At 46.9% G+C, this 22,879-nt stretch overlaps 1 pseudogene; it reads left to right on the top strand.

The window, feature by feature from the left end:
• LOC120046012 overlaps nt 1-22,879 on the top strand; it is a 107,771-nt pseudogene that overhangs the window by 16,711 nt on the left and 68,181 nt on the right.

Here is a 22,879-nt window from a genome sequence, read left to right as displayed (position 1 = left end):
TAGATTCATGCGCAGAGCGCGGAAAGTGTTTATTTCGCCTTCACTGAAGGCAGGAATCGTGGTCACAGGCAGGCAATGGTCATACACAGGTAGGCAAACAGGCAGGTGAATCAAAACTAGGACTGAACACAAGGTTGACTAAGAAAATAAATACAGAACCTTATACTTATAAATTATAAAGTCAATTTCAATGTGACCCACCATCTGAAGAGTGCCAACACTGAGTTAGGGTTAGGGTTAAACGCCTCTCTCTGTTTCCCCTGCAGGCTATAGAGATGGCTCTGGAATGTCTGAAGAGTGCCAACACTGAGCCGTACTACAGACGGCAAGCCTGGAAGGTCATCAAGTGTTTCTGGTCGCTATGATCTCCTTGGATGACAACAAACACGCCTTGTAACAGCTCCTGGCTCACCCCAAGTAAAACTACTTGCACGCACATGCACTCTTTAATGTTCCCCAGTTTCGCTCAACTCCACATGACCCCGGGTATTGTCTTCATCTCTTCATGCCTTAATCAATCTCCATATTTCTCTCTCCCCCATTACCATCATTGATCTCCGGGCAAGGGCTAATTGACTTTTCCCTTTCTGTTATCACTCCCCCCCCCCCCCCCCCCCCCCCCACACACTCCCGCTGAGATAATGAAGTGTGTCAGTTATGATTGTGGGGATCGTGCACCACCCCATCTGTCAGATGTTTTGATCCATGACGTCCTCTCTCAATGTTTTTCTTTCATCTCTCACCCCCTCCATTCTCTCGTTGTCTCACCTGTTGGTCTTCGTGAAAAGGGACTTTCAGTGAAAAGGGTCAGATAGCTTTTCTTGATATCACCGAATGCCAAGAAGTGAGAATGGAGCACCATTGGAGTGGCAGGGGCCGTGAATGAACGGGAATTGATCTGGCTGTCCGTCTAACCCCCCTACTCCCTTCTCTCCCTCCCTCCTCCTCACCCCCTCGTCTTCTCCCCTCTCTGCCTCTACCTCTCCTAAAGCAAAAGTATTTTAATAGGCGATAATGAAAAGGAGCAGTCCATCAGGTGTGTCCCTGGCATCTGGCGTTATAAAACACTAGCTCAAGCATGGAAAAAACAGCTTCTCAAACAACACGCCCACTTCAGCAGGGCTAAACTTCTCATTTAGAATGTTTTATTGTAACATGCACCAGATAAGTGCAGTGAAGTGTGTTGTTTTACAGGGTCAGCCATAGTAGTACAGCGCCCCTGGAGCAAGTTAGGGTTAAGTGCCTTGTTCAAGGGCACATTGACAGATTTTCACCTTGTCGGTTTGGGGATTTCGAACCAGGGACCTTTTGGTTCCTGGACCAAAATTCTAACCACTAGGCTACCTGCCGCCTTATATAACAATACAACAACCCGTCTCCTTCAGCAGGGCTGAACAACAACACAGCCTTGGAGAGGACAGGGGGACAGGGAGGCCGAGGCCAGCCAGTCAGGCACAAAGTCTGTCTGTCTGTCTATCGGTCCTTAAGGTTTTTAACCACTGCCAGAGACTACAGATGAAACACCCAGGGACAGAAAATGGCTGTTACCACAGAATAAAACCAAAGCTGATGTGACAGACCCTGTAAATGATTCATTACCGTTTTAATGATGAACATGTTCATATTTGAGTGTTTTGTCGTTTGCTTGTGTCTGTTGAATGTCTTATGGCGGCATGTTTAATTGAGTGTGTGTTTTGCTGTTGTGTGTGTGTGTCCAGTTTCACAGAGAAGTGCGTCCCCAGTGTGATAATCTCCCACCGCGACAAGGCCCAGTACGCAGGACTTTTGAACAGGCACTGACCAGGGTTTTCATGTCTGTTGTCATTAAGGACCTACGTCCCAGCGTTCTGCCCTTCGTGGCTTGCCTCGTGGCCAGCCTCGTGGCCAGCCTCGTGGCCAGCCTCGTGGCCAGCCTCGTCAGACACTACACCATAGTGACTGTGACTCAGCAGTGTGGTGAGAGAAGGCATATTTCTCTCTGCTACCTTGTCTTTTTGTCTCACTCGCATTTGGGACTTGACCGTCTCTCCACCTCTGTCTCATTTGGCTGGATGCTCCATCTCTTTTTGTCTCCTCTCTCCTTCTGTGTCATTCTCTCACACCTTCTACCCTTTCTATTCTCCTCCTTTTGTATGCTTCTCATATGTGTTGGGTTTTTGTGCCCACCCCTCCCCCCAGGTCCGTTCTTGCTGCAGTGCTACCTGCTGGGCAGCCAGCCCAACACAGCTATGTTCCACAGTGAGGAGAACGGTTTCGATCAACACCATAGCCGTCTGCGTGGCCTAAGAGGAAAATGAGCTGTGTAAAATAGGAGAGTTGGCTCTGGCTGTTATCTTTGAAATAGCCTCCATCATCCTGGGGTCCGAGGAGAGGGTGAGAGACAGAGGGCTTGGGGGTTTACCAGTGGCATGGCATCACTTACTATAATGTGTGCTAGTGTTGATTTATACAATTGATATGTTTTGAACAGGAAGTGAATTCTCGATTACTGTAAGTGCTTTAATTCTTGTCTGTGAATATACATTATTTCTGTTACTGTAGCTCATTCTGCTCCATCTCTTCCCTCATCTCCCTCCTCTCCCCCTTCCTTCCTCATCTCCCCCTCTCCCCAATTCATTCCTCATCCCCCTCCTCTCCCCCTTCATTCCTCATCCCCCTCCTCTCCCCCTTCATTCATCATCCCCCGCCTTCTTCCCTCATCTCCCTCTCCCCATTCATTCCTCATCCCCTTCCTCTCCCCCTTCATTCCTCATCCCCCTTCCTTCCTCATCCCCCTCCTCTCCCCTCTTCATTCCTCATCTCCCTCCTCTCCCCATTCATTCCTCATAACCCTCTTCTCCCCATTCATTCCTTATCACCCTCCTCTCCCCCTTCATTCCTCATCCACCTCCTCTCCCCTCTTCATTCCTCACCCCCTCCTCTTCCCTCTTCATTCCTCATATCCCCCTTCATTCCTCGTTTCCCTCCTCTCCCCCATCATTCCTCATCTCCCTCCTCTCCCCACTTCATTCCTAATTTCCCCCCCTTAATTTCTCATCTCCCTCATCTCCCCCTTCATTCCTCATTTCCCTTCTCTCCCCCTTCATTCCTCATCTCCCTCCTCTCCCCCTTCATTCCTAATCCCCCCCTTCATTCCTCATCTCCCTCCTCTCCCCCTTCATTCCTCATTTCCCTCCTCGCCCACCTTCATTCCTCATCTCCCTCCTCTCCCCCCTTCATTCCTCATTCCCCCCCTTCATTCCTCATCTCCCTCCCCAGGCATGCCAGCTGCCTCTGTCTTCTATGTCGTGGAGCGTCTGTGTGTGTGCTGCTATGAGCAGGCCTGGTGTGCCAAGCTGGGGGGGGGTGGTGTCCATTAAGTTCCTGATGGAGAGACTACCTGTCATCTGGGTCCTGCAGAACCATCTCACCTTCCTCAAGGCTCTGCTCTTCATCATGATGGACCTCACTTGAGAGGTACGGTTATCTGTGGTAACACTAGTTGTCTGGTTTGTGTTGACACATATACTTGAATTATACAGGGTTGAAACATTAAAATTAAGAAATGTTATTTTCTATGGCAAGATGGCCCCTGCCCCCTAAGGACTTTTCTGTCGGGTATCACGGTGGGGTGAAAACAATAGTGAAATAAGAAGTTATTATTAAACTTTTACCTCCAGGTGTCTAACGGTGCAGTAGCCATGGCAAAGACCACTGGAGCAGCTCCTGGTGCGTTGTGCCACCCCTCTGAAGGATGAGGAGAAGACAGAGGAGCTGCTGGCTGCTCAGGACAAGTCCTTCCACATGGTCACCCATGACCTGGTGAGAGAGGTCACCTACTCCAACTCGCCGGTCAGGAAGCAGGACATACACTCCCTGCAGGTGCTGGCCCAGGTCACCGGGAAGATTGTCACCGTCATCATGGAGCCACACAAAGAGGTGGGTCTGAGACGCCGTACCTGGGTGTTGTTGCACATAGAAATGGAATGAGGCAGTGCTAGATATGGTCTTTGCTCTGCACATGCTACAGATATTGAAATGAAGGTCTTAGTGAGCATTACCATCTGGCCATACAATAAAACACTCTCCACAGCCTAACCTTGTGTTGATTGTCTTTAAGAAGCACCTGCCTAGCCACCAGGCGGCCAACGCCCAGATCGGCCTGATGGAGGGCTATACCTTCTGCACACCCCTGCAGCCACGCCTCTTCACCATGGTCCTCAACGTCATGGAGCATAAGGTCTTCTACACAGAGGTGAGAGGCCATGGGTTCAGGTCACAGGCTAAGCCATGGCAACAGACTTAATTGGATAGTTTATAACAAAGTCAAACGTTTTTCAAAGGTTTTGTTTTCATACCTTCAAAGTGGTCTAGTCTATATTTATTTAAAATATGTTCCCCTAATGAGTTCAGTGTATTAGGGGAACTTTAGTAAGTTGGCTTTGTATTTTGATTATTATGGCCAAACAGTTCTATTTTTGTTTCATCAGACCAGGGGACATTTCTCCAAAAAGTACAATCTTTGTCCCCATGTGCAGTTGCGAACTGTAGTCTGGCTTTTTTATAGCTGTTTTCGAGCAGTGGCTTCTTCCTTGCTGAGCGGCCTTTCAGGTTATGTAGATGTAGGACTCGTTTTTACTGTGGATATTGTAACGGTCGTCTTGTGGTGAATGAGCGGACCAAGGCGCAGCGGGTGATGAATACATACTGATTTATTATAACAAGACGAAAACACTAATGAACACTAGAACAAACTACAAAACAATAAACGAAGTCAACAGACCTGAACAAACGAACTTACATATAGACGAAGAACGCACGAACAGGAACAGACTACCTAAAACGAACGAACAAACGAAACAGTCCCGTGTGGTATACACAGACACAGGAACAATCACCCACAAACAAACAGTGAGAACAGCCTACCTTAATATGGTTCTCAATCAGAGGAAACGTCAAACACCTGCCTCTAATTGAGAACCATATCAGGCAACACCTTAACCCAACATAGAAAACACATAACATAGACTACCCACCCCAACTCACGCCCTGACCAACTAAACACATACAAAAACAACAGAAAACAGGTCAGGAACGTGACAGATGTAGATACTTTTGCACCTGTTTCCTCCAGCATCTTCACAAGGTCCTTTGCTGTTGTTCTGCGATTGATTTGCACTCCTTCAGAACGCGTCTCCTTCCTGAGCGGTATGACGGCTGCGTGGTTCCATGGTGTTTATACTTACGTACGTTTGTTTGTACAAATGAACGTGGTACCTTCAGGCATTTGGAAATTGCTCCCAAGGATGAACCAGACTTGTGGAGGTCTACAATTTGTTTTCTGAGGTCTTGGCTGTTTTCTTTTTATTTTCCCATGACGTCAAGCAAAGATGCACTGAGTTTGAAGGTAGGCCTTGAAATAGATCCACAGGTACACCTCCAATTGACTCAAATGATGTCAATTAGCCTATCAGAAGCTTCTAAAGCCATGTATGTAAACTTCTGACCCACTGGAATTGTGATACATTGAATTATAAGTGAAATAATCTGTATGTAAACAATTGTTAGAAGAATTACTTGTGTCATGCACAAAGTAGATGTCCTAACCGACTTCAACTGTACATGTGGACGAGGGTGGGGCTTAAGCTGCATCCCTGTCTCACCCCCTGGCCATGTCGAAAGAAACTTGTTTTTTTGCCAATTTTAACCGCACACTTGTTGTTTGTTGACATGGATTTTATAATGTTGTATGTCATTCCCCCATCACCACTTTCCATCAATTTGTACAGCAGATCCTCATGCCAAACTGAGTCAAAAGCTTTTTGAAATCAACAAAGCATGAGAAGACCTTGCCATTGTTTTGGTTTGTTTGTTTGTCAATTAGGGTGTGCAGGGTGAATACGTGGTCTGTCGTACAGTAATTTGGTAAAACGCCAATTTGACATTTGCTCAGTACGTTGCTTTCACTGAGGAAATGTATGAGTTTGCTGTTAATGATCATGTCGAGGATTTTCTGAAGGTTGCTGTTGACGCATATCCCATGGTAGTTATTGGGGTCAAATTTGTCTCCACTTTTGTAGATTGGGGTGATCAGTCCTTGGTTCCAAATATTGGGGAAGATGCCAGAGCTGAGGATGATGTTAAAGAGTTTAAGAATATCCAATTGGAAGTTGTTGTCTGTATATTTTATATTTTCATTGAGGATACATTCAACACCACAGGCCTTTTTGGGTTGGAGGGTTTGTATTTTGTCCTGTAGTTCATTCAATGGAATTGGAGAATCCAGTGGGTTCTGGTAGTCTTTAATTGTCACACCCTGATCTGTTTCACCTGTCTTTGTGATTGTCTCCACCCCCCTCCAGGTGTCGCCCATCTTCCCCATTATCCCCTGTGTATTTATACCTGTGTTCTCTGTTTGTCTGTTGCCAGATTGTCTTGTTTGTCAAGTCAACCAGCATTTTTGTATTAAGCTCCTGCTTTTCCCTAGTCTCTTTTTTCTCATCCTCCTGGTTTTGACACTTGCCTGTACTGACACTGAGCCCGCCCGCCTGACCACTCTACCTGACCCTGAGCCTGCCTGCCGTCCTGTACCTTTGCCCCACCTCTGGATTACCGACCTCTGCCTGACCTGGTCTAGCCTGCCGTCCTGTACCTGCCACTGTTGCTGTAATAAACATTGTTACTTCGACACGGTCTGCATCTGGGACTTACCTTTATCCTGATATTTTTAGTTGATTCTAAGATTTGTATTTGATCATGTATATGTTTTTGTTGTTTGTTCTTTGTTATAGGGCCAAATGATTGAAAAAGTGGTTTACCCATACATCTCCATTTTGGATAGATAACTATTCGTTTTGTTGTTTGTTTAGTGTTTTCCCAGAAGTGGTTAGATTCTACGGATTCTTCAATTACATTGAGCTGATTTCTGAAGTGCTGTTCCTTCTTTTTCCGTAGTGTATGTCTGTATTGTTTTAGTGATTCACCATAGTGAAGGCGTAGACTCAGGTTTTCTGGGTCTCTATGTTTTTGGTTGGATAGGTTTCAAAAAATGTTTTCTTAGGTTTTTGCATTCTTCATCAAACCATTTGTCATTGTTGTTAATTTTCTTCGGTTTTCTGTTTGAAATGTTTAGATTTGATAGGGAAGCTGAGAGATATACTGTATAGAATTCCTACTGCCAAGTTTACACTTTCACTATTACTGTCACGACTTCTGCTGAAGTTGATGCCTCTCCTTGTTCGGGCGGTGCTCGGCGGTCGACGTCGCCGGTCTTCTAGACATCGCCGATCCATTTTTCATTTTCCATTTGTCTTGTTTTCCCACACACCTGGTTCTCATTTCCCTCATTATGTGTTGTGTATTTAACCCTCTGTTTCCCCCATGTCTTTGTGTGGTATTGTTTATTCTGTTTCATGTTATGTGCACGTTAGTCTGTTGCGCTGGGTTATGTTAACCCGAATTGTTATTTCGTGTTTATTTTGCCATGTGCTTTTATTTTGCCTAAATAAAAGGCTCTCTTGGCTACCCAATATCTGCTCTCCTGCACCTGACTCTCTTACATCCATTTACACATACCTGACAGAATACCACACCCATTATGGAGTCAGCAGGAGCAGGTACCTATGGTATTGGAGTCGAGGAGTGCGTCCAGGAGCACACGGCGTTGATTCACACTCCTACCTTCGACCAGCTGGTGGACATGTCCATTCGGCTGGATAACCTGCTGGTCACCCGCGGACGTCCAGAGAGGGCTCTGTCGATTCCATTTCCCAGCACCACCGCTCCGGTGCCTGTGGTGCGCACAGGGAGACTGGAGGAGGGGCTTTCACGTGTACCATCTGTAGCCGCAAAGGTCACACTGCCGGTCGGTGCCGGGTTGGTTCCTCTAGGGTTCGAGGCAGCAGGCAGGGCGCTCTGGCGTCACCCCAGGTGAGAAGGCACCATTCTCACCCAGAGCCCTCTGTTGCACACATGTTTTTATTTGTTAATTTTCCTGAGTTTTCCCCGCATTCCCAGCATAAGGCTCTCGTCGATTCAGGAGCGGCTGGGAATTTCATTGATAGATCATTTGCCCATAGTTTAGGGATCCCCATTGTTCCCGTGGATGTGCCCTTCCCCGTTCACGCCTTAGATAGTCGACCATTAGGGTCAGGGTTGATTAGGGAGGTCACCGCTCCTTTGGGCATTGTGACGCAGGGCGGTCATACGGAGAGAATTAGTCTCTTTATTATTGACTCTCCTGCGTTTCCCGTGGTGCTGAGCCTACCGTGGTTAACTTGTCAAAACCCCACTGTTTCTTGGCCACAGAGGGCTCTCACAGGGTGGTCGCGAGAGTGCTCAGGTACGTGTTTAGGGGTTTCCGTTGGTGCCACTACGGTGGAGAGTCCAGACCAGGTCTCCACTGTGCGCATTCCCCCTGAATATACCGACTTGGCTCTCGCCTTCTCCAAAAAGAAGGCGACTCAATTACCATCTCATCGACGGGGCGATTGTGCGATAGATCTCCTGGTAGGCACTGCACTTCCCAGGAGGCACATGTATCCCCTCTCACAGGCGGAGACGGATGCTATGGAAACATACGTCTCCGAATCCCTGCATCAGGGGTACATTCGGTCCTCCACTTCACCCGCCTCCTCGAGTTTCTTTTTTGTGAAGAAGGAGGGAGGTCTGCGCCCGTGTATTGACTATCGGGGTCTGAATCAGATCACTGTGAGGTATAGTTACCCGCTACCGCTCATAGCCACAGCGATAGAGTCAATGCACGGGGCGCGCTTCTTCACCAAACTAGATCTCAGGAGGGCTTATAACCTGGTGCGTAGCCGGGAGGGAGATGAGTGGAAGACGGCTTTCAGTACCACCTCTGGGTACTATGAGTACCTCGTCATGTCATACGGGTTGATGAATGCTCCATCAGTCTTCCACGCCTTTGTAGACGAGATTTTCAGGGACCTGCACGGGCAGGGTGTTGTGGTGTATATTGATGACATTCTGATATTCTCCGCTACACGCGCCGAGCATGTGTCCTTGGTGCGCAAGGTGCTTGGTCGACTGTTGGAGCATAACCTGTCCGCCAAGGCTGAGAAATGCCTGTTCTTTCAACAGTCCGTCTCCTTCCTAGGGTATCGCATTTCCACCTCAGGGGTGGAGATGGAGAGTGACCGCATTGCAGCCGTGTGTAATTGGCCGACTCCCACCATGGTAAAGAAAGTGCAGCGGTTCTTAGGGTTTGCCAACTTCTACCGGAGGTTTATCCAAGGTTTTGTTCAGGTAGCGGCTCCCATTACCTCACTGCTGAAGGGGGACCCGGTGCGCTTGCAGTAGACAGCTGAGGCGGACAGGGCTTTTAGTCACCTGAGGGCTCTGTTTACCTCGGCTCCCGTGCTGGCTCATCCGGATCCCTCTTTGGCGTTCATAGTGGAGGTGGACGTGTCCGAGGCTGGGATAGGAGCTGTGCTCTCTCAGCGCTCGGGTACGCCACCGAAGCTCCGTCCCTGTGCTTTCTTCTCGAGGAAGCTCAGCCCGGTGGAGCGAAACTATGACGCGGGGGACCGGGAGTTGTTGGCTGTCGTCAGGGCTTTGAAGGCGTGGAGACATTGGCTTGAGGGGGCTAAACACCCTTTTCTCATCTGGACAGACCAGGCTCCCAGAACGTTAAGGCAGACGCATTGTCCCGGCTGTATGACAGGAGGGTGGGAGTGGATCCCACTCCCACCCTCCTGCCTGGTGGCGCTGGTAGTGTGGGAGCTGAACGCGGACATTGAGTGGGCGTCACGTGCAGAGCCGCTCCCCGTTAGTGTCCAGCTGGGCGTCTGTACGTTCCGTCTGCTGTCCGCGACCGGCTGATCTATTGGGCTCACACGTCACCATCCTCTGGTCATCCTGGGATCGGTCGGACGGTGCGCTGTCTTAGGGGAAGTACTGGTGGCCCACTTTAGCTAAGGATGTGAGGGTTTATGTTTCCTCCTGCTCGGTGTGCGCCCAGTGCAAGGCTCCTAGACACCTTCCCAGAGGTAAGTTACAACCCTTACCCGTTCCACAACGGCCGTGGTGGCACCTGTCGGTGGATTTCCTAACCGATCTTCCACCTTCACAGGGTAACACCACGATCCTGGTCGTTGTGGATCGTTTTTCTAAGTCCTGTCGTCTCCTCCCTTTGCCCGGTCTCCCTACGGCCCTACAAATGGCGGAGGCCCTGTTTACACACGTCTTCCGGCACTACGGGGTGCCTGAGGATATAGTGTCTGATTGGGGTCCCGAGTTCACGTCAAGGGTCTGGAAGGCGTTCATGGAATGTCTGGGGTTCTCGGTCAGTCTTACCTCAGGTTTTCACCCCGAGAGTAACGGGCAGGTGGAAAGAGTTCTTATTGCCAGGACCGGCCGGGGGAGTGGGTGGCGTTCGTATCCTGGGCAGAGATGGCCCAGAACTCGCTCCACCACTCCTCCACTAACCTTTCTCCCTTCCAGTGTGTATTGGGGTATCAGCCAGTTCTGGCTCCTTGGCATCAGAGTCAGACCGAGGCTCCTGCGGTGGACGACTGGTTCCGGCGCACGGAAGAAACATGTGACGCCGCTCATGTCCACCTTCAGCGCGCCGTACAGCGCCAGAAATTTGGCGCTGACCGTCACCGCAGTGAGGCCCCGGTGTTTGCACCAATATCCCAATATCTGCTCTCCTGCACCTAACTCTCTTACAGCCATTTACGCATACCTGACAATTACAGTGGAACGTTTTGTCCAGGAAGTTGTATAAAAAGGGATTGAATTTGTTTTTGCCTAATTGTTTATGGGTAGGTTTCCACACTACATTCCTTCCATCTATAGCATTTCTTAATATTGTTCAGTTCCTTTGGCTTTGATGCCTCAAGGTTGAGTATTGCTCTGTTCAAGTAGACTGTGATTTTGCTGTGATCTGATAGGGGTGTCAGTGGGCTGACCTTGAACGCTCTAAGGGACTCTGGGTTTAGGTCAGTGATAAAGTAGTCTACAGTACTACTGCCAAGAGATGAGCTATAGGTGTACCTACCATAGGAGTCCCCTCTAATCCTACCATTGACTGTGTACACACCCAGCCTGTGACAGAGCTGCAGCAGTTGTGACAGCAGTTTTTGTTGGTTATGTTGTCGTAGTTGTGCCTAGGGGGGCATATGGGGGAGGAATGCTGTCACCTCCAGGCAGGTGTTTGTCCCCCTGTGTGCTGAGGGTGTCGGGTTCTTGTCCGGTTCTGGCATTTAGGTCGCCACAGACTAGTACATGTCCCTGGGCCTGGAAATGATTGATTTCCCCCTCCAGGATGGAGAAGCTGTCTTCATTAAAGTATGGGGATTCTAGTAGGGGGATGTACTGTCGGTAGCACACAGAATGTTTTTCTCTGTTCAGATAATTTCCTTTTGAATTTCTTGCCAAATGTAAAATGTTCCTGTTTTGACAAATTTAATAGAGTGAGTTAGGTGTGCTCTATACCAAATTAGCATACCACCTGAGTCCCTTCCCTGTTCCACACCTGGTAGTTTGGTGGATGGGACTACCAGCTCCCTGAAAACTGGAGGGCAACCAGTGGGTCCGTCTCCTCTATATCATGTTTCTTGTAGGATGAAAATGTCTGTATTTCTGAATTATTTAGTGAATTCCAGGTTCCTGCTCTTTAGGCCAAAGGCAGATGACCTCAGGCCTTGGATTTTCCAGGATGAGATGGTGAAGGCTTTGTGTTCCAAAAAGTGTCCAATGTTGTTGGTTGTGTGTGTCTTGTTTTGCACACTTTGTACAAAATAAGAAATCGCAGTACGACAGGATATTTCAAAACGTAGCCCTTTATTAGCTAGCTATAACTGGCATGTTCACATGTCTCATACCATGAACAACCGAAGATGACCTCACCACCTGGGTGGTCTTAACCAATCATAGCGCAGTGTGATACGGCAGTAAAATGCATCCAATTATAATTCAGTATGTTTACACATATGACTATTACAGTGTGGTTTGGCCTCAGGCCAGTAAGTGTGAGCAGAGCCTGCTGAGCATCTGGTACATGCCATTGGATTGGGCTAGTATAAGAGTGGGGGTCGGACCTGTTTGCCTGCTCATGTGACTTCCATGTTGAGGCCCTCTTTGCGGGAGTGAGGGTCATGGGATGGGCAGGAGGGGCATAGGTCTGATCTGAGGGGGCCTATATGGGGTGTGGACATGGTTGGTTTAGGGGGGTATTGATTTGTTTGGGTGGGGGATGTGGTTGGTGGTGCTGTGGTCTGGATGTGGGTCCTCTCGGCGTGGATCCTCTGTGTGTAGGTCCGGGGGGTCCCGCAGGTCTGGGAGAGTGTCGTGCTGTTCTGGACGGGGTGTCTATTGATCCGTTGCTCCTGTGTGAATTGTTGGGGCTGCGTTTGAAGGCGATGTCCTTTAGGGTGTGGGCGAAGGTGGGCACTTGCATGGGTGGACCTGGTCGTAAAGGCTGTTCAAGTTCAGGGTGGAGGGGTGGTCAGGTAAACATTTGGTTTTGAGGCACAGTCACGGGAAATACTTGCGTTTTCTCGCTGTATGGTCTTTTCGTGGTAGCAAGGTGGAGATAACCACTTGTGCATTGGGGAAAGTAGAAGAAGCTTTTTCAATCACTCCCTTGAGTGCTGTGGCCACCATTTCCTGCTGTGCTCTCAGGTCGTTTGTGCTTGTGTGTATTATTATGTGGCTGGGTGACCCTAGTTGGTCCTCAGACAGAAGGTCTAGGGTGCGCTGGGTGTTTGGACATCAGAGTTTAGACACTCTGTGTTTGGGAAAAAGTTTATTTTCTTGTATATATTTCCCGTTTGAGTCCATAAGGAGTACAATCTGTGTCTTTTGTATGTCCTCAGTGGGTGTGGGGCTGTTGTCAGGAGGGCTATCAGGGTGGCTGACAGGGAGGGTGCTCAGAGGGGGTGGGATCCCCTGGGCTTGGGGTATTTCATTTGTCTGTTCTGCTGTGATGTTGACGCTATGGTCAAGGTCTGGGGTGGACTGTTCTGCCATGGTGCCAAGACTTTTGTATGGAGCTGAGGCGGGCTGTTCTACTGGCTTCTCTGCGGGGGTGGCCACCTCTCTAATGGGTTGTTCTCTGTCACACGCTATTCCCCTCACCCTCTCCTCCAGCAGTCTGATCCTCTCCTCTAGTGCTCTGTTTTCCTACTTTTTCTCATTTGCAACTGCGACCTGGCCAACAAACAACACAGCATTACACATGGAATAAACAAAACATACAGTCAATAATACAGTAAAAAAAAGAAAACAAAAAAGTCTATATACAGTGATTGCAAATGAGATAAGATAAGGGAGTTAAGGCAATAAATAGACCATGGTGGCGAAGTAATTACAATATAGCAATTAAACCCTGGAATGGTAGATGTGCAGAAGATGAATGTGCAAGTAGAATGTGCAAGTATTTAACAGCAGTTGGAGGCCACGGAAGGAGAGTTGTATGGCATTGAAGCTCATCTGGAGGTTAGTTAACACAGTGTCCAAAGAGGGGCCAGAAGTATACAGAATGGTGTCGTCTGCGTAGAGGTAGATCAGAGAATCACCAGCAGCAAGAGCGACATCATTGATGTATACAGAGAAGAGAGTCGGCCCGAGAATTGAACCCTGTGGCACACCCATAGAGACTACCAATGGTCCGGACAACAAGCCCTCCTATTTGACACACTGAACTCTATCAGAGAAGTAGTTGGTAAACCAGGCGAGGCAATCATTTGAGAAACCAACGCTGTCGAGTCTGCCAATAAGAATGTGGTGATTGACAGAGTCGAAAGCCTTGGCCAGGTCGATGAATACGGCTGCAGAGTAATGTCTCTTATCGATGGCGGTTATGATATCGTTTAGGACCTTGAGCGTGGCTGAGGTGCACCAATGACCAGCTTTGAAACCAGATTGCATTGCGGAGAAGAAATGGTGGGGGCTTGGGTGGGTTGCTGTGGAGGGTGTTGCTGTGTTCACCTCCTGTTCCAGCTCCACCTGACTTACATCCAGCTGTGTGAATTCATCCTTCATTTCAATGAGGGAGTAGTACTCTGTGCTGGGAGGTTGACTTTCCGCTTGGGGTTGCTCGTCTGTGGGGTTGTTTAATGAAGAGGTCTGGTCTGACATGCTCGTTGTGGGGGTATCTTTCTCAAGAAAGAGCTTATCCTGCTGAGCTATCTCTTTGATAATGTGAAAGTCCAGCTTAAACTATTTGGGGTTTCTCTGTACCCTTAATGTTCCAGATTTGTACACGTTCACATTTGCTGACTCCTCCTCAATGTCAATGTCTAATATCCTGAGTTTCCACCCGTCTTAAAACCTCTCTAGGATAGGTGGGACGGTAGCGCCCCACTTGGCCAAAATTCAGAAAAAATGTAGCGCGCCAAATTCAAATATATTACTATAAAAATCAATCTTTCATGAAATCACACATGAAAGACACCAAATTAAAGCTACACATGTTGTGAATCCAGCCAACATGTCTGATTTCAAAAAGGATTTACGGGGAAAGCACAAACACAAAAAATTATGTTAGCTCAGTACATAGCCACAGAAAAACATAGCCATTTTCCCAGCAATAGATAGTAGTAACACAAACCAGAAATAGAGATAAAATTAATCACTAACCTTTGAACATCTTCATCAGATGACACTCATATGACATCATGTTACACAATACATTTATGTTTTGTTCGATAATGTGCATATTTATATCCACAAATCTCGGTTTACATTGGCGCCATGTTCAGAAATGCCTCCAAAATATCCGGAGTAATTACAGAGAGCCACGTCAAATAACAGAAATACTCATCATAAACTTTGATGAAAGATACATGTTTTACATATAATTAAAGATACACTTGTTCCTAATGCAACCGCTGTGTCAGATTTAAAAAAAAACTTTACGTAAAAAGCACACCATGCAATAATCTGAGACGGCGCTCAGATAGTAACAACATTTCTCCGCCATGTTGGAGTCAACAGAAATACAAAATTACATCATAAATATTCCCTTACCTTTGATTATCTTCATCAGAATGCAGTGCCAGGAATCCTAGTTCCACAATAAATCGTTGTTTTGTTCGATAATGTCCATTACTTATGTCCAATTAGCTAATTTTACTAGCATGTGTAGTGCACGTGTCCAAACGCTCGCGCAGATGCAGGCAAACGTCGGACGAAAACTTCAAAAAGTTATATTCCAGGTCGAATAAACTGGTCAAAGTAAGTAGAGAATCAATCTTCAGGATGTTATTATCATTTATATCCAATAAGGTTCCAACCGGAGAATTCTTTTCAGTCTCTATAAGTAATGGAACGCAAGACGATATAATGAGGAAAGCACGTGACCAAGAACTGGCAATCTGCCAGACCACTGACTCATTCCCCTCCCATCCGGTCCCACAACACAGCATAAGCTTCATTCCACGTTCTACTGACTGTTGACATCTAGTGGAAGGCGTATGAAGTGCAAACAGATCCATATATTACAGGGAATTGAACAGGCGATGACTTTAACAACGACCACTCTCAGATTTTTCACTTCCGGTTTGGATTTTTTCTCAGGTTTTTACCTGCCATATGAGTTCTGTTATACTCACAGACATCATTCAAACAGTTTTAGAAACGTCAGAGTGTTTTCTAGCCAATAGTAATAATAATATGCATATATTAGCATGTGGGACAGAGTAGGAGGCAGTTCCCTATGGGCACGAAATTCATCCAAAAGTGAAAATGCTGCCCCCTATACCAAAGAAGTTAACAGAGGGGTTGTGTGTTAATATAGCACTGTGCCATGCCAGGGGATGGTTTGTGTGGAAGATTTAGTTGCTTACGTTCCCAGTTTTATAACAGTCAGCAAAAAGTGTCTCTTGATTTTCCATAAGGAGCTTCATTTTGTACTCTGTTCTTGCCTTATCATTTTTTTACATACAGATGGTAGTGTATTTTAATTACTTCTGAACAGCGGGAGGCGGCTTCAAAGCCCTGTGCATGTGATTCTCCTGCCATTGTTGGGCTCAAGGGCTTTGAAACCTCACACTTCACACGTCATTGCTAATTGAAGTTGTATCTCTTTGTCCTAGCAAGCTTGGTAGCCTTAATTTAGCATTCCGTTCTTATAAAGTAAAATACAGTTGAAGTCAGAAGTTTGCATACACTTAGGTTGGAGTCATTAAAACTCGTTTTTCAACCACTCCACAAATTTCTTGTTAACAAACTATAGTTTTGGCAAGTCGGTTAGGACATCTCATTTGTGCATGGCACAAGTCATTTTTCCAACAATTGTTTACAGACAGATTATTTCACTTATAATTCACTGTATCACAATTCCAGTGGGTCAGAAGTTTACATACACTAAGTTGACTGTGCCTTTAAACAGCTTGGAAAATTCCAGAAAATGATGTCATGGCTTTAGAAGTTTCTGATAGGCTAATTGATATCATTTGAGTCAATTGGAGGTGTAAATCAATCACAGAACAACAGCAAAGGACCTTGTGAAAATGCTGGAGGAAACAGGTACAAATGTATCTATATCCACAGTAAAACGAGTCCTACATCGACATAACCTGAAAGGCCGCAAAACCGCCATAAAAAACCAGACTATGGTTTGCAGCTGTACATGGGGACAAAGATCATACTTTTTGGAGAAATGTCCTCTGGTCTAATGAAACAAAAATAGAACTGTTTGGCCAAAATGACCATTGTTATGTTTGGAGGAAAAAGGGGGCGGCTTGCAAGCTGAAGAACACAATCCCAACCGTGAAGCACAGGGGTGGCAGCATCATGTTGTAGGGGTGCTTTGCTGCAGGAGGGACTGGTGCACTTCAAATAATAGATGGCATCATGAGGTAGGAAAAGTATGTGGATATATTGAAGCAACATCTCAAGACATCAGTCAGGAAGTTAAAGCTTGGCCGCAAATGGGTCTATCAAATGAACAATGACCCCAAGCATACTTCCAAAGTTGTGGCAAAATGGTTTAAGGACAACAAAGTCAAGGTATTGGAGTGGCCATCACAAAGCCCTGACCTCAATCCCATAGAAAATTTGTGGGCAGAACTGAAAAAGCATGTGCGAGCAAGGAGGCCGACAAACCTGACTCAGTTACACCAGCTCTGTCAGGAGGAATGGGCCAAAATTCACCCAACTTATTGTGGGAAGCTTGTGGAATGCTACCCGAAACGTTTGACCAAAGTTGAACAATTTAAAGGCAATGCTACCAAATACTAATTGAGTGTATGTAAACTTCTGACCCACTGGGAATGTGATAAAATAAATATAATCTGAAATAAATCATTCTCTCTACTATTATTCTGACATTTCAGATTCTTAAAATTAAGTGGTGATCCTAACTGACCTAAAACAGGGAATTTTTACTAGGATTAAATGTCAGGAATTGTGAAAAACTGAGTTTAAATGTATTTGGCTGAGGTGTATGTAAACGTCCGACTTCAACTGTATATACTCCTATTCATTGAATCTCTCTCTCTCTGTCTCTCTCTCAGCAACACCTGTGGTGGTGGTGATCACCCACAAGGGAGGCAAGCGCAGCTATGGCTGTGTGAGTATGAACACACAGGATGAGTCCTTGACACACACACCCTGACATCACCTCAGTGTGGCCTGCTCTACATGAGAAGTGAGTGTCCATATTACAATTAATGATTAATTAGGCGCCAGCCAGAGAGAAGAGCCAGTAGCAAAGCCACCGTCTCGCCTCTTGTTATCTCTCTGACAGATAACCTTGTAAAGGGACAGAAAAGGTTATGCGGTGCCTGCCAACCTCTGCACAAACAGCATCCATTATCTTCTCATTTTGTCTTCCTCTTTCTCCGCTCCTTAAATCTAGTGGTAATAACGTGTAAATTGTCCCTCTGTTCGACTGCTTCTCCTCTTCTCTTTGAGGGGCCTGACATCAAGGCCACCGCGGCCACCAGGTCAAACACACAGGAAAACCGTTAGAAAGGGCAAGAGGATGAGGAGGTTGAGTGTGTAGGGAGGGATACAGAGGGAAGAGGGGTGACGGGGAGAGATTTGGATGATGAAGAAATAGTGAGTAGGGGAGAGTGGGATGAGGAGGGACAGAGAGAGGTAGAGGGAGGGATACAGAGGAAAGCACAATTATACCTGTTTGTTTAACCAATGTTCCATTTTTTTCCTGTTCAGGAAAATTTGATTTGTTTTCGAATTCTTTGTGGGTCTGTGTAATCTGAGGGAAATATGTGTCTCTAATATGGCCCTACATTTGGCAGGTTAGGAAGTTACAACATTTTATGGGCAGTGTACACATAGCCTGTCTTCTCTTGAGAGCCAGGTCTGCCTTCGGCGGCCTTTCCCAATAGCAAGGCTATGCCCACTGAGTCTGTACATAGTCAAATATTTCCTTAATTTTGGGTCAGTCACAGTGGTCAGGTATTCTGCCACTGTGTACTCTCTGTTTAGGGCCAAATAGCATTCTAGTTTGCTCTGTTTTTTTGTAAATTCTTTCCAATGTGTCACGTAAATATATTTTTGTTTTCTCATGATTTGGTTGGGTCTAATTGTGTTGCTGTCCTGGGGCTCTGTGGGGTCTGTTTGTGTTTGTGAACAGAGCCCCAGCACCAGTTTGCTTAGGGGGCTCTTCTCCAGGTTCATCACTCTGTAGGTGGTAGCTTTGTTATGGAAGGTTTGGGAATCACTTCCTTTTAGGTGGTTGTATAATTGAACTGCTCTTTTCTGGATTTTGAGAATTAGTGGGTATCGGCCTAATTCTGTTCTGTATGCATTATTTGGTGTATTACATTGTATACGCAGGATATTTTTGCCGAATTCTGCATGCAGTGTCTCAATTTGGTGTTTGTCCCATTTTGTGAATTCTTGGTTGGTGAGCAGATCCCAGACCTCACAATCATGAAGGGAAATGGATTCTAAAACTGATTGAAGTATTTTTAGCCAGATCTTAATTGGTATGTCGAATTTTATGTTCCTTTTGATGGCGTAGAAAACTCTTCTTGCCTTGTCTCTCAGATCGTTCACAGCTTTGTGGAAGTTACCTGTGGCTCTGATGTTTAGGCCGAGGTATATATCGTTTTTTGTGCCGTCGGGGGTACGCCAAATAAATGCCGTCGGGGGTACGCCAAATAAAAATGTGATTCGCATAAAAAAGGATGCCTCTAGGACTGAGATGCAGTGCCTTAGACCGCTGCGCCACTCGGGAGCCCTTGATTCTAAGATTTGTATTTGATCACATATATGTTTTTGCTGTTTGTTCTTTGTTATAGGGCCAAAAAGATTGGGGAAGTGGTTTACCCATACATCTCCATTTTGGATAGACAACTCTTCGTGTTGTTGTTTATTTAGAGTTTTCCAATGTTCCCAGAAGTGGTTAGATTCTATGGATTCTTCAATTAGATTGAGCTGATTTGTGACGTGCTGTTCCTTCTTTTTCTGTAGTGTATTTCTGTATTGTTTTAGTGATTCACAATAATGAAGGCATAGGCTCAGGTTTTCTGGGTCTCTATGTTTATAGTTGGATAGGTTTCTCAATTTCTTTCTTAGGTTTTTGCATTCTTCATCAAACCATTTGTCATTGTTGTTACTTTTATTAGGTTGTCTGCTTGACATTTTTAGATTTGATAGGGAAGAGTAGAGGTCAAATATACTGTTTAGGTTTTCTACTGCCAAGTTTACACTTTCACTATTACAGTGAAACCTTTTGTCCAGGAAATTGTCTATAAAGGATTGAATTTTGTTGCCTAATTCTTTTTTGGGTAGATTTCCACACTATTTTTATTCCAGCAATAGCATTTCTTAATATGATTCAGTTCATTTGGCTTTGATGCCTCAGGATTGAGCATAGCTCTGATCAAGTAGTGTGTGATTTTGCTGTGATCTGATAGGGGTGTCAGTGGGCTGCCCCTGAACGCTCTAAGAGACTTTAGGTTGAGATCAGTGATAAAGCAGTCTACAGTATTACTGCCAAGAGATGAGTTATAGGTATACCTACCATAGCAGTCCCCTCAAAGCCTACCATTGACTGTGTACATACCCAGCGTATAACAGAACTGCCGGAGTTGTGACCCGTTTTTGGTGGTTATGTTGTCATAGTTGTGTCTAGGGGGCATATGGGGGAGGGAATGCTGTCACTTCCAGGTAGGTGTTTGTCCCCTTGCGTGCTGAGGGTGTTGGCTTCTTGTCGCCACAGACTAGTACATGTCCCTGAGCCTGGCAATTGTTGATCTCCCTCTCTAGGATGGAGAAGCTGTACATTTTTCTCTGTTGAGATATTTTCCTTATTAATTTCTAGCCAGATGTAAAATGTTCCTGTTTTGACTAATTTAATAGAGTGAGTTAGGTCTGCTCTATACCAAATTAGCATACCCCCTGAGGCTCTTTCCTGTTTCACACCTGGTAGTTTGGTGGATGGGACTACCAGCTCTCTATAACCTAGAGGGTAACCAGTGGGTCCGTCTCCTTTATACCAGGTTTTTTGTAGAATGACAATGTCTGTACTTCCAATTTCTTTGATGAAGTCTGGGTTCCTGCTCTTTAGGCCAAAGGCAGATGACCTCAGACCTTGTATATTCCAGGATGAGACAGTAAAAGCTTTGCGTTCCATAGTGTCTAGTGGTGTTTTTGTGTGGTTTAGGCCCGGACCATCACAGTAGGTGTGAGCAGAGCATGTTGAGCATCTCATACATACCTTTTAGGTCGCAGGATGGAGCCTGGGCGTGCGTAATAGTGGGGGTTAGGCCTGTTGCTTTGATCACGGCCTGGGCATATGTCCTCTGTCATGTTGAGGTCCTTGCTGCAGGGGTGCGGGGCATGGGGTGGGCAGAAGGGGCATAGGTCTGGTAAGGGGAGGCCTATATAGGGTGAGGCCAGAGTTTGCTTGGGGTGGTCTTAACTGGTTGGGGTGTGGCTGGTGATGCTGTGGTCTGGCTGTAGGTCCTCTTAGTGTAGGTTCACTCAGTGAAGGTCCTTCGGGAGGGGGTCTTGCAGGTCTGGGAGGGTGTCTCGCTGGTCTGGGCGGGGTGTCCTTTGCTCTGTTGCTCCAGTGTAAGGTGCTGGGGCTACGGTTGAGAGTGACGTCCTTCAGGGTCCTGGCAAAAGTTGGGATTGCTGCCTTGTAGAGGTGGACCTGGTCGTTAAGGCTGTTCAAGTCCAGGGTGGAGTGGTGGGCCAGGTATACATTAGATTTTGAGGCACAGTCTTGCGAAATGCTTGCATTCACCCGCTGTATGGTGGCAGAGTGAAAGTATTTTCGTGGTAGCAGGATGGAAATAACCACTTGTGTGTTGGGGAAAGTAGAAGAGGTTTTTCAATCACTCCCTTAAGTGCTGTTGCCACCCTTTCCTGTTGGCCCTCAGGTCATTTGTGCCCGTGTGAATTATGATGTGGCTGGGGGACCCTAGGCTGTCCTCTGACAACAGCTCCAGGGCATGCCTAGTGTTTGTCCTCTGACAACAGCTCCAGGGCATGCCTAGTGTTTGTCCTCTGACAACAGCTCCAGGGCATGCCTAGTGTTTGTCCTCTGACAACAGCTCCAGGGCATGCCTAGTGTTTGGGCACCAGAGTTTAGCCACTCTGTGTTTGGGAAAAAGTTTATCCTCTTGAATGTATTTGCCATTTGAGTCAATAAGGAGCGCAATCTCTGGCTTTTGTGTGTCCTCAGTGGATGTGGGGGGGGGGGGTTCAGGAGGGCTATCGGGGGAGCTAACAAGAGGGCTGTTAGGAGGAGGTTGGGTTGGTGGGTCCTGTGTTGTCTGTCCCATTGTGGTGTTGAGGTTGTGGTCCGGGCCTGAGGTGGGCTGTTCTGCCGGCTTCTCTGGGGGAGCGTCGGGCTCTCTGTGTCACACCTCCGTTTTCTCACCTCTTAACTCAGTGCCATGTGTGCCTCTTTAAGTTCTCTCACCTCAGTCTGTAGAGCAGCCAGCTCTCTCACAGCCATCCAGCTCCACCTTCTGCCCTCCAGGTCTTGTTGGGGGAGGGGGGGGGGGGGGGTTGTTGTTGTTGTGCTGGCCTGTTTTGTGGGTTTGTTCTGTCTGGATTGTGTGGATTAGCTCTCTGAGCTCCACCATGTCTCTCTCCAGCTCTGTGAATGTATCCCTCTCAATGATGGAGAGCAGTGCAGCTGTGGGACCTGGGTGTGTTCAATGCTGGGGGGGGGGGGGGGGGGTGGGGGGGGGGGGGGGGGGGGGGGGGGGGTGGTATTTCCAGGTTCCCCTGTGTTTCTTCTGCAGGTTTTGGTTTGTTAGATTTTTTTTTCTTGATAGTCCTTAGTAGTAATAGTCCATTCAGGTCATTTTGTCCAACATCAAGGTTTTAGGTATGGAATTTTGATTTGGAATGAAGGTTTTAATGTCACTCACTCACTCACTCACTCACTCACTCACTCACTCACTCACTCACTCACTCACTCACTCACTCACTCACTCACTCACTCACTCACTCACTCACTCACTCACTCACTCACTCACCGACCGACCGTCCGTCCGTCCGTCCGTCCGTCCGTCCGTCCGTCCGTCCGTCCGTCCATGGAGCCCCTGACCAAGTTCCTGACGCATCCCCCATCTCAGACGGTAGAGTTGTTCATGATGGAGGCCACGCTCAATGACCCACAGTGGAGCTACATGTTCATGGTGAGACAAACGCCATCCTGCCCAAGAGCCTCGGCACATTACGTCTCACTACGGAGCTTTAACTGTGTGGAGGTGATGTCAACGCCTTCCTGCCCAAGAGCCTCGGCACATTACGTCTCACTACGGAGCTTTAACTGTGTGGAGGTGATGTCAACGCCTTCCTGCCCAAGAGCCTCGGCACATTACATCTCACTACGGAGCTTTAACTGTGTGGAGGTGATGTCAACGCCTTCCTGCCCAAGAGCCTCGGCACATTACGTCTCACTACGGAGCTTTAACTGTGTGGAGGTGATGTCAAC

This window comes from Salvelinus namaycush, chromosome 4, assembly GCF_016432855.1.
Source record: "Salvelinus namaycush isolate Seneca chromosome 4, SaNama_1.0, whole genome shotgun sequence".
Lineage (NCBI taxonomy): Eukaryota > Metazoa > Chordata > Actinopteri > Salmoniformes > Salmonidae > Salvelinus > Salvelinus namaycush.
The sequence above is the reverse complement of the archived record's forward strand: the minus strand, read 5'-3'. Positions and strand labels throughout refer to the sequence as shown.